The sequence below is a fragment of the Budorcas taxicolor genome, chromosome 10, assembly GCF_023091745.1.
Source record: "Budorcas taxicolor isolate Tak-1 chromosome 10, Takin1.1, whole genome shotgun sequence".
NCBI lineage: Eukaryota > Metazoa > Chordata > Mammalia > Artiodactyla > Bovidae > Budorcas > Budorcas taxicolor.
Genome location: NC_068919.1, coordinates 100,882,548 through 100,895,057, shown reverse-complemented (window position 1 = coordinate 100,895,057; position 12,510 = coordinate 100,882,548). Strand labels below are relative to the sequence as shown.

The following is a 12,510-nucleotide window of genomic DNA, read 5'->3' as shown; positions in this document are numbered from 1 at the left end:
AAAGATGCAAGGCCCAGACTGGCACCCCGCGGCAACAGCACTGAAAGCCCCCGGCTCTGACGCCAGACGTGCAGGGCTTATCCAGGACTGAGACTGGACGAGGACAACGGACTCCCGGACCCCAGCACGTGGGAGGCGCCGACTGCACTGACCTCTGGGGAAGGGCAGGGGCGCCTCGATTCCAGACAGCCACAGGCACGCAGGGAAAGCCGGACTCTGGGAGTCAACTGGGAAAGCTGAGGAGCACCTTCTCATACCTCCACTTCCAGCCTAAGCACAAAGTAACACTAGAGCAATCTGAAGCCCACCGTGCACTTGAGGCATCCTATGAAACAACAAAGCCAAAACTGAGCCTAATGAGACCCCCTAGACGATGCCAGAGGATACGCCATTTGTCAGGTATAAACACTAGTCAGTCTTTACTGTCCTATTTATAATATTCAGAATTCATTAAAATACTGTAAAACACACACTCAAAAAGAAGAAAATACCACCCACTGTCAAAAAGCAACAGAAAATCAATGAAGTTAAAAACAGAAAACTCAGTAAAACCAAAAGTTGGTTTGTTTTTTTAAAAATCAATAAATTGATAAACCTAGAGCAAGAATGGGGGAAAAAAGAGAGAACACACAAATTATCAATACTGAGAACAGTTTAGTGAACACTACTATTCATCTTGCAGCCGTTCACAGAAAAATAATATACTACAACTTTATGCCCACACATTGAACAATTTAGACGAAACGCTCAAACCTCTGAAAAAAAAAAGAAAAAGTACCACCAAAGCTCACAGGGAACCTGATCAGCCCATATTTTAAAAAACTGAAATTGCAGAGAAAGTCTCAACCCTAAAAAATTCCAGACCCAGGCGGCTCTGACAGGCTGGGACCCAGGACCCTTTCGCTGTAGCGCTCCAAAGCTTGCATCCGGACAAACCTCTCTTCCAGCAACAAAAGTACAAAGAAACTGTATGCGACTAAAAATAACTGTCTGCATGAGCAGTTGGGGCAAATTCTGGACAAAAGATACAAAGAGACCAAAAAACCCCCAACAGCCACTTTTGAAGAGCCTGGAACAAGAGCAGGGAGTTGGGCAAACGCAAGGCACTAAACATGCCCTCTGCGCCCAACACCACCTGAGGAAGGGGTGGGCAGACCTCCTAGCCACCTCTCTGGCCCTGGACACACCCCTGCACTCACCCCATACACGGAACAAGTCCGCTTCCCCACAGCGTGCAAGCGGACAGGGGAACCTGTTTCTTGGTCTCACCCCCATCCCTTGCAGCAGCGCCCCAGTAAAGCCTTGCCTGAGTTTCTTATTTGGCCTCTGGCCAATTTCTATCAATTGGGGAAGGTTAAGAATTCTGGTTGACTTCAAGTTCACTCAAGAATTTAACCAAAAAATTTAAAAAAAAAAAAAAAAAAAAAAAACCCGAACAAACCAATTCCCCCACACTAACCCCGGCAAAACCCAAATCTAAACAAAACTGGTCCAGAGAAGAGAAGGGAACACTTTCCAACTTATTTTAAGAGGCCAACATTTCCTCATCAAAACCAAAGACCATACATATTAATTGGGCCAAGTACTGCCAGAAATTACCTACATAATATCTGCAGTAGTCTAACTTCATTACCTACACTTAAAAAAGTTTACACATACACATATAGCCTGATTTTGGTAACTCTACCATTTACACTACAAATTAGCCATCCTCTTAAGTTCTTTAGAGTTCCATTACTAGGTAAGCTCTCTATCATCAGCAATAATGAAATGATCCAAGTAAAGACTGGAAGATACGCTGCTGTTCGGGGTAAGCCGTGCCCAGCTCTGCATGGACTGCAGCACACCAGGCTTCCCTGTCCTTCATCACAGCCCGGAGCTTGCTCAAACTCGTGTCCGCTGTGTCAACGATGCCACGCAACCATCTCATCCTCTGTCGTCCCCTTCTCCTCCTGCCCTCAGCCTTTCTCAGCATCAGGGTCTTTTCTAACGAGCCAGCTCTTAGCATCAGCTGGCCAAAGTATTGCAGTTTCAGCATCAGTACTTTCAACGAATATTCCAGGTTGAGTTCCTTTAGGATTGACTGGTTGATCTCCTTGCTGTCCAGGGGACTCTCAAAAGTCTTCTCCAGCATCACAATTCGAAAGCAGCAATTCTTCGGCGCTCAGCTTTCTTTATGGTCCAACTCTCAAATCTGTATATGACTACTGGGAAAACCATAGCTTTGACTATACGGACCTTTTCTGGCAAAGTGATATGCTGTCTAGGTTTGTCATAGCTTTCCTTCCAAAGAGCACGTGTCTTTTAATTTCATGGCTGCAGTCACCATCCACAGTGATTCCGGAGCCCAAGAAAATAAAGTCTGCCACTGCTTCCATTTTTTCTCCATCTATTTGCCATGAAGTGATGGGACTAGATACCAGGATCTTATTTTTTTGTATGTTGAGTTTCAAGCCAGCTTTTTCACTCTCCTCTTTCAGCCTCATCAAGAGGCTCTTTAGTTCTATTTCACTTTCTGCCATTAGAGTGGTATCATCTGCATATCTGAGGTTTAAGATATTTCTCCCAGTAACCTTGATCCCAGCTTGTGTTTCATCCAGCCCGGAATTTTGTATGCTGTACTCTGTATATAAGTTAAATAAACAGGGTGACAATATACAGTCTTGTCATACTCCTTTCCCAATTTTGAACTTGTCTGTTGTTCTATGTCTGACTCTAGGTGTTACTTCTTGACCTGCATATAGGTTTCTCAGAAGACAGACAAGGTGGTCTGGTATTCCCATCTCTTTTAAGAATATTTCACAGTCTGCTGTGATCCACGCAGTCAAAAGTTTTAGCATAGTCAATGAAGCAGAAGTAGATGTTTTTCTAGAATTCTCTTGCTTTCTCTATGACCCAACAAATGTTGGCAATTTGATTTCTGGTTCCTCTGCCTTTTCTAAATCCAGCCTGTACATCTGGAAGTTCTTGGTTCACATAGTGCTGAAGCCTAGCTTGAAGGATTTTGAGCACTATCTCGCTAGTATGTGAAATGAATGCAATTCTACAATAATTTGAACATTCTTTGGCACTGCCTTTCTTAGGGATTGAAACGAAAACTTGACCTTTTCCAATCCCGTGGCCACCGCTGAGTTTCCCAAATCTGCCTGCATGCTGAATGCAGCACTTGGACAGCGTTATCTCGCAGGGCTTTTGAGCAGGTCAGGGAAAAACACCGCCACTGGAACAGACGCAGTCTAAGCGGATTCTGTCACAGAAGGAGCACAGCAAGGGGTGGAGCATATTCCGAGCTTACGGATTCATGGCACTAGGAGGAAAAGTAGAGAGTAGAGAACATTTCCACTTTTTCAACATTTGAACCAGATCTCATTTCAGGAATAAAGAAGCTGATGTTCAACAATCTAAACCCAGGCAATTAAGTCTGCTTTCCAAGTCTCTGCAGTCTCTGGGGGTGGGGGTGGGGGCGCTTCCAAATGGCATCGTTAATTCTTTGTCTTCTAGCTTCTCTATCATCTCTAAAATTTCAGACTCTCATCTAAGAGCTTTCTCAAAACTGCCACTCTGCACCTCCAATCCAACTTACCCAAAGCTGAACCCACCTTTCCCATCTCACCCCTACTCCTTTTGTATTTTTGCTACTCTCTCCTTTCTGTTTTTTCTGCCGCACTGTGTGACATGTGGGATCAAACCCACACCCCCTGCACTGGGAACACGGTCTTTACCACTGGACCGCCAGGGAAGGCCCCCTACTCTGTTCTTGATCACAAGTCACCCGCCTGACCATCACGCCAGAAGTCACCCTAACGCCTCATCGTTCCTCCCTCCCTTGTCCCCTACAGTCAGTCACCAAATCCTGACGACTCTACCTCTAAAATGTTTCTGTCTGTCCGCTGTAAATCGATCTTCTGCACTCCACAAACCTGCCTGTTCCTGCCACCACCTCCCTTCAAAACAGAAACGAAACCCTAGCAAAACATGCAGAGCCCTCCGAGATGGGCCTCTCCGAGTCTCTCCGCCGCTGCCCGCCGCCTCCCCCTTTCCAGTCCAGCAAGAGCAGCTTCCTGCCCTCGCCGCGACACCCCGCTTCTCCTTCTCTCCTTGCTCCACATCCCTCCCTTTCCACTGATTCTTATCCTCATCACTTACAGCTCAGCCCAAGGATCACACACCCAGCAAGTAACCATCCCCACAGGCCCATGCCTGGATAAACGTGCGACTCTCTCGCCACAGCTCTTTAAAAATCGTATTAAAATAATCTGTTTATACATCTTTAACTGCACTAGATTGCAAGAGTGCTGAAGGCAGAGATCTTATAACTCCAACAAGCTGGCAAACATAATAGCGCAATCTTTGCTGAACTGAATCGTCATTTTTTTTCATTTCCCTCAAAGAGGCTACAGAATGGAGAAAAAACTGTATCACCAAAACACAAAATCCTCACTGCAGTAATCAATTCTTGCTCACAAAAAGAGGTCTACAAATAAAACTAAAAAGATTCCTTCCTCATAAGATTTCCCTCCTCTTCACAAAATCCCTGACCCCAAGCAACACTGGATGCCAACAATTATGGTTGCAATTAGTCTTATGCGAACAAGATTACAATAATGATATGAGCATAATCTCAGTTGATAATTTGCTACAGAGGTCTTAACTACACAAATTTCTATCAACAACAAAACAGTATATTGTAGTCGAAGGATTCTTAACAAATTATCTAACGCTAACCTAATGTGCATTCTTTCAAACAAATTTTTGCTGAATAAAAGAAAAGGGAAACAAAAGTGGGCCAAAAGATATAAAAAGAAAACTATTACAGTGACCACAAATCAAGTTTTAAAGGCAACAATTTGGGTTTCCCCATAAAATATACATATATGTAAGCTATAAACTGGCTATATAGAGAAACTATAAATGCGAAGTTCTGGAGTAGGCTCCTGAGTGAGTTACTAGAGGAATAGCCCCTGGACTGGGAGGCATCAGTCCTGAATCTACCACGTGAGCTCTAACACTGATTAGACATTGATTAAGACCTGCATTCTAGCAATCATTTCATTTCCTCAACAGCAAAAGAGGTTATTGGACATCATAGCTATGCATTTTACTACATGTAAATTTTACCTTAAAAAAGATCTGTCAAAACAGGAGATGAGTCATTAATTAATCTGAGCTGTTTTTATTCTACTATCACATACAACTCATCTAGAAGCACCCTAATTAAGACAAACATTTACTACATGTTAAAAGTCTTCAGATGGTTCATCATAGGGAAGCAAAGACTAGATGACCCCTTTGGTACCCTCTAGTTCGAAATTTCTGTAAGGTTGTTAATTTACGCTCTATTACACACAGGAGCACTACTCAGCTTACACCTGAGAAAGAAAATGCTAAAAAAAAAAAAAATCACTGCCTTAGTTACACCCCATGACAAAAATATCAGTGTCTGTGTTCACTGTCTCTTCCAGTTGTATCATCTGAAATTAACAGGTTCAGATACTACACCTGTCCACTTTTACTCTCCACTACCTTCCCAAGCCCTTCATTAAAAGATTTTACAGGAAGAAGAGATTTCTTGGTCTCTCCCACTTGTCATCCAACAAGTCAAAAGTCAGCCAGACCAGGAAGATGAAGCAGAGGAGCATTCCATGAGTCATCGACTTCAGGACAGGGAGACTCTTTTCACTGAGCCCTTCCCAACAAAGTGTGTGATGAAGTCGTCTTTTTAGGTTATTAATACTCGATATGTAATTTTCTCTGTTTTAAAACATTATAGAATTCTTCAAAAACTACTAAATATAAACATAATAAAAAGCAGAAAAACATGGGGAAATGCACAAAACATAAAGGAGCTGCTGAGTCAGGTTGATGAAATTAAGACTCTTTAAAGTTTTCAATGAACAACCAAAATTTTTAAAAAATGCTTTCTCTAAAACCATGATCAATTTTTCTACAGAAACAAAACATATGGGTTGTTAGATTATTGATGAGTAAATGCTCAATGAAAATATAAGCTGATTTTTTTTTAACATTTATTTATTTTGGGCGGTGTTGGGTGTTCACTGTGGCACACGGGATGTTCTGCCGCTGGATGCAGGCTTCGTTACTGGCGGCGAGTGGGGTCTTAGTTGCCCGACCAGGGATGGAGCCCGAGCCCCCCCCGCACTGGAAGGCAGATGCTTAACCACTGGACACCAGGGAAGTTCCCGCCCTGATTTTTTAAAGATGGCATTATTCAGTCCGTTGATCACTAAGGCACAGCCACTAACATATGTGTTTTAAAATACGACTGGGGCTTCCCTGGTGGTACAGTGGATAAGAAGCTGCCTGCCAATGCAGGGGACACAGGTTCGGTCCCTGGTCCGGGAAGGTTCGACATGCCACAGACCAACGAAGCCCACGGGCCACAACTAGGGGACCCGTGTGTCGCAGCCACTAAACCCCGGGTGTCCAGAGCCGTGCTCTGCAGCCAGAGACGCCGTCACAGTGAGAAGCCCAGGCACCTCAGCAGCAACTGCAGGAGCCGCAGCACAGCCACCAAGACCCAGCACAGCCACCAAGACCCAGCACAGCCAAGAAGGCCCAGCGCAACTGAAATAAGTGCCTTTTTACAAACCTGGGGAAAGAGGACAGGCGATGAAAAGGGAAAATGAGTTTTTAAAAAACACTGTCTCAGGACCACAACTTAAAACTTCGTATATACTCCACTGAAATACCATTAGGGCAAAAATCAGTATTTGTTATGTACAGAATGAGATAGCATGTACTTCTGCTGAGGACAGACTTGTATTTCTTTCACCTAAGCTTTAAAGGAACAGCAATTTGAAGACTGTTGTAATTTTAACTACCTGCAACATAACTTACACATGTTGTAAAAAGAGCATTCTATTACACAGCATGAAAAGAATCCATACTAATAAAACTTTGCAACAAGATGTGCTATTCTAGAAGAAATGTAAAATTATGAATTTCTAAGAACTGAGTACTACAATACTCATGAGAAAAGCACATGGGAAATCTGTCACTCCAGTCTATTATTTTTCATCATATTTCTATCCTTTCTATAGAATATCCATATATTCCAACATATATAATGTTTTAAATTTACTAGAGTTACCTGTATACATGCAAGTTACAATGCACTTACTGGATACATTAACAAAGAAAATTTTGAAGAATAAAAAAGCAAAGACAATTTTGGCAAAATTTTCCTAAAAGTACTCTTTAGGTAGTTCTCACCAAAATTGTGCAAGGGGAGGGATACAACTATTTATACTTTTTAAATAAAAACTTCTATTTAAAGAAAGTTAAATTTATATTCAACTTACTCTCAGGTCAGTAGAAATATGAAACTCTCAGACCACATTAATTTGATAGTAAAAAAAGAATCAATGAGACGTTAGCAAAAATGAAGATTAGTTTTTAACTAAAAATCTTTGAGTACCTGAAATAATTTCCTACTACTCATATTACTACCTACCAAAGAAAAACTAATCCTTATGATTGAGATAAACTGAAGACAAAGTTAAAACTTCCCTGGTGGCTCAGTAAGGAATCCACCTGCCAATGCAGGAGACCTAGGTTCAATTCCTCGTCTGGGAAGACCCTACATGCTGTGGGGCAGCTAAGCCCATGGGCCCCAACTACTGAGCCCGTCACCCAAGGGCCCAGGCTCCAGACGAGAGAAGCCCCCATGATGAGAAGCCCATGGACCACAGCTGGAGAGGAGCGCCCGCTCACCCCAGCTAGAAAAAGCCTGCATCTTGCAACAAGGGCAGCACAGTCACAAATAATATACATAATTTTAAAGTTTTAACAAGAGTGAATTTTTATCAAAATTACCAGTCAAAGATGAGGTATGATCATAATTCTCTAAGAGAAGCATCCTCTTGTTTGCTACTACTAAAAAGCAGGATAAAACAAAACGGGAAAGACTGAAGGCAGAAGGAGAAGAGGGTGGCAGAGGGTGAGATGGTTAGATAGCATCACTGACTCAATGAACGTGAACTTGAGCAAACTCCAGGAGATAGTAAAGGACGAGTGAACACGCCGCGCTGTAATCCATGGGGTCGCCAGAGCGGGACTCGGCTTGGCAACTGAACAACAACAACAAATATCACAAATGAGGGGGAGAAGCATGATAGTTTGCAGTGTGATTATATTTCTCAAACAATTTTTATCAGTACATCAGGAAACTAAAGGATTATATTTTATAATTACCTTACTTAACAAAATACACTAAAGCAGGTGCTTGTAAGGTCAGTAAGAAGTTAATCATTTTCAACTCAACAGGATAATCATACATATTTAGGGAACATCAGGAAGAAAGCAATTATTACTGAAACACATAATCATAGTTTTCCTCAACTGAAAAGATACTTACTGGTCCTGTGTATTTTTAACAAATGTTACACTCTTTTAACAAAATGTATTTTAAATTTCTACTTGAACAGTAACTGGTCAACAGGAGAAACTTAAAATATCATGTTATGATACTAACAGATTCTTAATCTCCCTTTCTTATTTATTTTTAGCAATGGCTCTGCTTTTTTAGTTTTCAATTCCTCCATATAGAAGTATTTAGTCCAAGAAAATCTTCTTCCTAAACTATATATAAGCCACTATTACTAAATATAATCCCAATTATTTCTGAACTATTCAAATGCCTTCTACTAGCACACTTTTATGTTGCTTTACTCAAAGTAATAAACACACTTCCTTGTTCTACAATTATTATGCTATTATGAAAACCTGACTGCTAGAACCTCAAGTCAAAGCACAGCTGATGATTCATGTTTTATCTAGATAAACTTCCTTTTCTATAATTTCTCGAAACGAATACAGGAGAGCCTACAATTACCATAAAACATGGGGTCACTAATAGAGTTAAATGGCCTGCTGTGACCTTATTTTACAGCTATATTAAAGACTTCTTAATGTAAATATTTCACAACACTGATTTTTTTCCAACGGTATTTTAGTGTTCCCCTCCATTCTTTTCTAAAAATACCGTAATAAACAGAGGACCTGCAGATGAGGTAAATAGAAGGGCCAGCCGAGTCTATGATCCATGCTTGTCCTCAAGGTCTCACAGTTCTTCCTGGGACCACTCTTAGTCTCACTCATTACTGTCAGATTCATAAGATTTTCAAAAGACCCCAAGAAGCCCGCGTTCCTCACGATAACCGTACTCCCCCCACGCCCTTCTTCCTTAGTGTTCTGACACACCACACCTTTCCTGACCACAGCTCACTTCTATGTTCCATTGCCTCTGAATCCTCGACTGTTGGTGCTATCAGCAAATTTCTTTGATAAACTAATCTGCGCTAATACTGTCAATAAAAGGCAATAGTTTATAAAGCATCTCTTTCAGAGAATTTGTAATTTTAAACAAAACACTGTAGAGAGAATTCCGTAACACAAAGGAGAGACACAGAGTTTGGCATTGGCTATTCTCAAGTTAAAGCACGCAGTCACCCACGGAGTCTAGCTTTGCAAGTAAAAATTAACGTGGGCATAACTCAGTAGTGAATGTATGTCTGGCATAGATATACGTGTCATAGCAAATGTAAACTGGAAACTAAAAGTTGTATGGATTCATCTTAAGTCCCACCTCTGTTAAATCTTCTCATCTTCAAAGAAGAGCAAATGACCCCTGTAGTCAATCCAGCTAAAACGGTCAGGTAAGCACCCAAAAGAATTACTTAGAGCATATCACATACGAGGTCTTCTCATCTCAGCACACCTGGTATTTATGACTAAAGTGTCTTTTCCAGTTTATGCATTCGCAACAATTTGGTAAATTACAACTTTAGTTAGATATGGTTTATTCCCAATTCTGACAAACCACTTTGTTCTTTATCACATTAATCCAAAACTCTATGAATGAGGTAATCTTATACCAGTTCATTCGATCTGCAATTAATCCTACAGTTACAAGTCTAGAGTCTAGAACATCCTTTCTGAACAGGTCGAAGGTTTTTTTAAAAACCGCCACTGGATGGATTCTGCTGTATAATAATCTCATGAAGAATCCTCTTGACCTAAAATCTCAAACATGGGATCAGCTAGATGAATTGAGGAAAGATAAAACACCCCTAATTCTGAATTTCTTAACCACGAAAAAAAGAACAGCATTACTAGCTCAGATGGAATGTCCAAGAGACACTATATAGAGTGCTATGAACATTACATTATAAACAAATATTATAAACCGATTGTTTGTTTTTTCTATGCAATCCTATTTAGAATTTCTGTACAGTTACAAGTTCACAAAGGTTAAGGACTACACCACGTAAGAACTTTCACAGCCTTTCAACCTATACTGAAAAGATTATTGAAAGAACTGAATGAATGGAGAGCTAGAACAATCCGGAAGAGTTCTTGAAGACAAAGTCTACATACAATGCACACTCACCTGTCCGTAAAACAAATTTTATTTAAAACATTCGTGCTTTATAAACTACAAAAAAGGTCACTTAAGTGACCAGATAAAATCTACACTAGACCAATACTTCATTTTATATCCTTTTAAGTCACATATCTGGCCCGACCGTTTAAACAAACCGACTAAGCAAGTATCCAATTGCCCTTACCTCCACTTCCCACCCCCTATTCTTTTTGCTTTGAAGATAAGTATGAAGTTCAACTCAATCCTAAACGACTGCTTCACCTACGAGCTACATTTTACCTTGACTTTCTTTATGACCTTGGGGAGAAATCTACCAAATGACAACTGTAACACTGTTTGTGTGTTCCTGCTTATTAATGAAATTCTAATATGCAAACAATAGTGAAATCTTTTAAACTGAACCTAGAGAGCTGAAAGCCTCTGAGTTACAAATATCAAATGATGTGTAATGTAAACCACATTTTTAAAACTTAAATGGACTAGTTAAAAAAATTACAAAGGCCCCAAATTAAACAAGATTGAAAAACAATTCTGAGAAACACCAACAGCCTCTTATTCTCTTTATGGACAACTGATTTGCAATGTGGAAAATAACAAAAAGGAATAAAAGTAGCTTTAACTAGCCATTTCCTTGCTTTGTAAGCATAACAGCTGGACAACAAACGAAAACTTGGCAAAGAACGGGAAGAGGGTATATAAGGAAACCTACAACCTGAAAACTACGAAGATAACCTATCTTTGAAGTCACTGATGGTATACATATGTTGGGCAGTAATCTTGGTATTGTCTTATTGGCACTGGAAAGGTAAATCCCTGCCTTGGAGGAACAGCTACTAAGTACATCTCAAGATCTTAGAGCAGTTTACGAGCAGTATCTTGGTAGGTTTCCCTAAGGTACTCTAAAGTACTTAACATCCTTCACACATCCAGCCACCACGAGAGTGAGAAGTAAATAAACACGATTGACTTATGCAACTACTCATCACGGAATTCTAGTCAAGAATGCAAAAGTAAGTATCTACACAGGCATTTACTACCCAAAGAAAGCGCAGACTGCTACGTACAGGAAGATTCACCCTTAACTGACCACTACAGAAACCAGAGGCCTTCACTCTGATTTTCAAAAGTAACAATGTCAACCCCACATTTTAACAGCAGACAAACAGTGCTTCGTGAGATCGCTTCTTCCAGGTCTTCACAAGGTGAATCTAAAAACTGAGAGCAACGCCCCCTCCAAAAGCACCCTACCGTAAAGAATGAAACAGCGAGAACATCAGACGGGGCCAGGTTCGGTAGGCAGATCCAAGCCGATACCGGGCGGGACCACGGGTCTGGGGACCAGAGACGTGAGATCGGGGTGTGTGTGCGGGGGGAGCAAAGTGAAACCCAAGCCCAGAAGCCACAACACAGGCCGCAGCCTGAGCGCGGAAGCGGGCGGGAAGTGAGCTCCGCTCCGCTCCCGGGGGAGAGCGCAGAGGCGAGCGGCTCCGCACGGCGGGCGGACGCGCGCCCACGGGGCATGCCTCCCCAGGCGCCGGAGCCGCCGGCGAGCCCGGGCGCGACGGGGAGGAGAGCCGGGCAGACGGCCGCGGAGGGGCGGCGGGCGGCGGCGGCGTCCGGGCGAGGGGCATTACCTAACTGTGACGACAGAGAAGTGTCCCCGGGCTCCGGCGCCGGCCCCGGCTGCGCAGCGCGTGGGGTCCTTCCCGCTTCGCCCGCAGCAGCAACAGAACCAGCTCCTTCAGCCAGTCGCCATTTCCCGCCTACCGACCTGCGGCACCGCACGGACGGGGACCCGGATGGAACGCGGCCGCCCCGCGCAGGCGCCCTGCCCGCCCGCGCCCCCTCCCGCCGCGACCCCGCGCGGAGGGAGGGGAGGAGTGCGGGCGGCTCCGGCGGCAGAGACACAGGACCAGCCGCGCGGGGAGAAACGCCGCGCGAGACAGCTCTCCTTCCGCAAAGCGCGCCGGAGTTCCTGCGGCCGGAAGAAACGCGCGAGCCCGAGCTCCAGGCGAAAGCAGGCGGCAGGGCCTCGGGGCCGGGAGCTGCCGCAAGGACGGAACCCGCCGGGCGCGCCGGAGCGCGGGATGTTTGAGCGTGAGGGG

At 43.0% G+C, this 12,510-nt stretch overlaps 1 protein-coding gene across 1 annotated transcript in view; it reads right to left on the bottom strand.

Moving 5' to 3' along the window:
* Positions 1–12,104, bottom strand: part of CTDSPL2 (CTD small phosphatase like 2) — a 72,707-nt gene extending 60,603 nt beyond the window's left edge. Inside the window, exon 1 of the mRNA XM_052646961.1 lies at positions 12,040–12,104. The gene's annotated coding sequence lies outside the window, so the exon portion shown is untranslated. The remainder of the gene's footprint in view (positions 1–12,039) is intronic.
* Positions 12,105–12,510: the final 406 nt, after the last annotated feature.